Consider the following 4,649-nt stretch of genomic DNA (forward strand, 5'->3'; position numbering starts at 1 on the left):
GTGTTCTTATGCCATGCCTCCTAGTAAAAAGTCGGCCTTCCCCAAATATCTTGACTACTAAAGCTATTACAAGGGGGATGGAAAAGAGGTCTGTGGGGAGGGCATATTACAATAACATTACTATATAGCTATCTCTTAATTTTGAGAACCAACTATTACATTACTCATCTATAATACTGCTATCAGTCTGTGGCAAATAATGTGTACCTGATGGTTTTTGCATAATATACAACATCCCTGAAATGCAGAAGTCCATGAGTGTTCTCCTGGTTCTGTAACTTTGGTGAAATCAAGGCAAAGATATTGTGACACTTGAGAGATAAATAATTTCATCAGCTCACTTTACCATGTGCTTCTTTGTCCTGAGGAATTGCTGGGTGACAAGAGAGGGACCTATGATTTTTCAACTGCACAGACCTGGTTAAAAGACTTGTAGTAAAAATAACTAAGAGAATGCAGAAAATCCAGAACACAAGCCTTGAGGTTTATTAACTACTGTTTAAACTATAACAAAAATTACTTCACCATTAGTCATATAGATTTATGACATACAGGTGAGCAGATACAATTGCTACATTTCATGAAGCTTATTCACTGAGCTGTAGTGTTAAGGTTATTGTGTGCTATTGCAAAAAACCAACCAACCAAAAAAAAAAAAAAAAATTAAAAAACCCCTCAATTCTGATGTGACAAACTACGAATCTGTCAAATTTCTTGCATCATGTTCCTTGCAAGGAAGAACTATTCCTCCTGTACCTACAGCCCAGCACCTCAGCCTTTCTTTACTCCTTACTCTTTTCTCATGCATCAGAAAGAAGGAGGACCTGTGACCAACTGCAGCTGTTGCCTGCAGCTGTAAAGAAGGAATGACTGTCCCAGGGCCACTTTGCTTAGCAGGGCCCAGCACATAAAATGATTGTTCTGGGGGGCACTAGTCACTGGAAGCTGCATCCCACAGAATCTTTCCTCACATCACCTAATACACCAGGGAGTCCATGAAGCCCAATTGGAAGATGTTAAGAATAACCTTGAAAGAAATTAATTTACTGCTTGTTTCAAAGTATTTCAAAGATGCATTGTGCTAGAAAGAAATTTTTTTTAGGAGCCTTGACTCGGTAAGCACCAAAAATTGTATTCTATTCTATTTATGACTAGGTGAAATATATATATATATATTGTTCTTTCTGGGAGATTTTGCTTTCTGTTTTGAGCAGAATTTCAGAGAGTAATTACTTAATATAAAAATAATCAGAGACATCACGATGTCTTTAATAAGGATGTTTTTCTTGAATCACTGCAAAGTTTTGGCAGGCTACATTTAAAGTATACAGAAATTAAAGAATACAGAAATACCAGACTATATTTCCCTAACTTTCAGGATTTTACTCTTGTAGAAAAATGGAGAAACATTCACCAGGCTCAAAACAACCAGGTGTGAAGTGGTTGGAAAACATGGAGAGCTCTGCCAAGGTGGGGTGGTTCACAGTACCCATACCCCCTTGAGCCTGCCCATATGGACATTTGAAATGTCAGCTGGTGGTCTGCACTGTAATGGGGAGCAGCCAACCACGTGGGACTTCTTGGAACATTTTGGCTTTGTGTAAATCTCAGATGTGATACTTAGGAGCTGAAATTAGCATAAGCTCACATATGGGAGGGCCTCAGTGGACTGGAACAGAAAAAAGTATGGTGATACATGTTGAGTGGCACGCTCCACTACCCTGGATTTAAAAGCTGCAAAGACCATGTTAGTTCCTAGGGTGGTAACCACCTATCTTTCTTTCTGCATTTTATTTCTTTCTCTTTCTTCTACCTTCTTCTTCTCAAAACATATTTTAAGCCAGACCAAAAAATCCAGTCAATGCCATGAGTGACTTCTTCCATATAAATATTTTAGACTCTGCTAAGTTAAGATTTGCCAAGTGGCTTATTCTCTCTTAATATTTTAAAGTTTGCAAGCAAAATTGTTTCTTATTGAACCTTATGAGAATTTTGTTGTTTTTTTCCATGCACCACCTGTAACTATTTTCTTGGCCCAAATCACCTGTTTTGATGAAGGTGTACAAAGGCTACATGAATCTAAAGAAAACTAATTTCTTCCTATATTGCTTTTCATAGTCTGCCAGCTCTGTGTGAGCACTGGGTATTGGTATTGGTTATCAAGCAAGGAATATTGAAAGAGATTTCGCCAAACTTTGTCTTCTAATCAGCAATAATATGTGCAAGGTATTTATATCAGCATAACAACACAAAAATATCTTTAACTCATCACCAAAGCTAATTGCCTTATGTATCACCTCTCTGAAATGTGTATTTAGGTACTATGAATTCTGCTTAAGTCACAAATTTGTGAATACTTGCCATAAATATAGACATAATTAAATAAAAGTAACAGTTTCTTAACAATAATGGAAAAATTTCAGTGCTGCTTTAAGTTCTGTTTTAAACCTGTATCCAGAGTTAGGGGTCAGGAAGAATTTTTCGCTTGGGTTGGATTAGTGACTACTGTGTTTGTTTTTCTGCTTGACTGTTAATTTTTTTGCTATGTTCTTATAAATGGGAACACACCCAGTACTAAAGTGATTTCAGCTTTTTTTATAAGGCCTAAGGCATAGGGGGTCCGTGGGTAGAGCAGGAGCATTCCCAGTCAACAAGTGAGGATGCTGCAGTGTCAGTGCTGGATCTTCTTCCTTTCGAGCAGGGATGTTCCCAATGTTCAGGGTCAAGCAGCACACTCTCACTGACTTGGATGCTCCCTTTTACATACTGTTTTTTGTTCCTTTGGATTGGTTTCTGTTGGGATCCTTCATTTGCATGAAGGTTAAGGTGCTGATTGGCTCTTACAGTTCCTTTGGCTCTTACAGTTTACTTTACTTAGGTGTACTACAGTAAGTTGAGTACCATATTTCTTATAATTATCCTTTAAACCCCTTTTACAATATAATAACCAAACCTTTTAGCAGTACATGCTTTACAATTATTAACTATTTTACAAGAGTTTCTAACCTATTTTTGACACCTTGAAAAGTGGATGGGAACCTTCTTTCTTGAATATTCTGGAAATTTTCATGTATCAAAGGTCCTACCAATGCAGGGACCTAAAGTATTGCTGCTTCCTTGTACCACCCTTCATCTCTGTCACTGTTCTCTGGACCATTGTACATTCAAGGCCTGCAGCTCAGTTCGGCATGTGAGATTGTCTAGTGACATATGTAGTGCAGAGCTATAGAGGCAGAAGTGTCTTGGGCTAAATGTCTTTATTTTTGCTGCCTGTGATTGTGAGGTTGTAGATCCCATAATCCATACCAGTTGTCATATTACCATACCACTATGTGGTTGGCGTACTCAGAACACTAAAATTGATCTTGTGTAGTGGTTTAGGAATGGTATTCCCCAATTTAGTGCACTTACCAAAATTCCACTGGCATTCCCTTCCTTCTTGCTTCCAGTTGAAAGCACAAAAGACAAAGATTACAGATTGAGATAAGGACAAGTTGCTGGAAACAGCAGTGAGATAAGGAAACAAACAGTAGCAGCAACAATTACAAAAGTGTACAAAGAGAGAGGGTGATTTACATGAAAAACACTCACCAAGACTGGGGCAATGAAAAACAGTGGTGGACAGATCCTCCACCTGCCATGCTTTCCCCTGACCTCAAACCATGCCCGCCTTCTTCTTGGGAGCCAGATGCTTCTCCCTGCTGATGTGATGATGTGAGGTGGTATAGAATGACAACCTAGACATGTCCACATGGCTTCAGACTCTGTTGCCTCATGGCTGCTGTGAAAAAATTAACTCTGTCCAGGCCTAAAAAAATATATTATCCACCCCTTATTCTAGTCCATTTATGTCATACCTAGATCCTACACCTTCCAACTATTTATATTACCTCATTTAGTCCATCCATCCCAGATGTCTTCCACAGCAGGTGGGCTGGTGTTGCAGCCCTTGTTGCTAGCTGCATCAGGAGCTCTTGACTGAGGTATCTGGAGCAGTCCATCCTCATCATCCAGTTATTGCATGCAATTGCAGTGTCATTCAGCAACCAGTATTATACAATTCAATATTCAGACTACTCTCATGCAAAAATCAAAACCCCTTAATATACACAGTTAATTTCCCCACCCCTCTGCATTACGCACCAAGCGCACCTGGTCTTTGAGCAAAACCAATCCCATGGATGAGTCCTTTGCTTGAGGCAAGACTAATCCAATCTGGAATTATGCATTCTCCAAAAATCCACAGCACCTTGGAAATCTTCTGTGTCCTTTTTGCTGGTTGGTGGGGACATAGCTGCTATTTTTTTCACCATGTCCTTCAGAATCTTATCATGTCCATCTTACAATTTTACTTCTGAAACCTGAACTTCCTGGGCAGATCACTTGACCTTATTTTGCTTAATGACAAAACTGTTCTCCAGGAGGATCTGGAATTTCTTCTTCCCTTTCTCAAAACCTTCCTCTGCTGTGTTAACCTATATGATGATGTCATCAATGTACTGCAAGGGTTCTGAAGCCTCACATTTTTTGAGTGCATTCTGGATCGTGGCACATAATGGGGCTATGTTTTCACCCCTCAAGCAGTCCATAATAGATGTACTGGACACCCCTACAGGTGATAGCAAAATGTGGCCTGCACTCTAATGATA

This window comes from Passer montanus, unplaced genomic scaffold (genome assembly GCF_014805655.1).
Source record: "Passer montanus isolate IOZ18808 unplaced genomic scaffold, ASM1480565v1 scaffold235, whole genome shotgun sequence".
Lineage (NCBI taxonomy): Eukaryota > Metazoa > Chordata > Aves > Passeriformes > Passeridae > Passer > Passer montanus.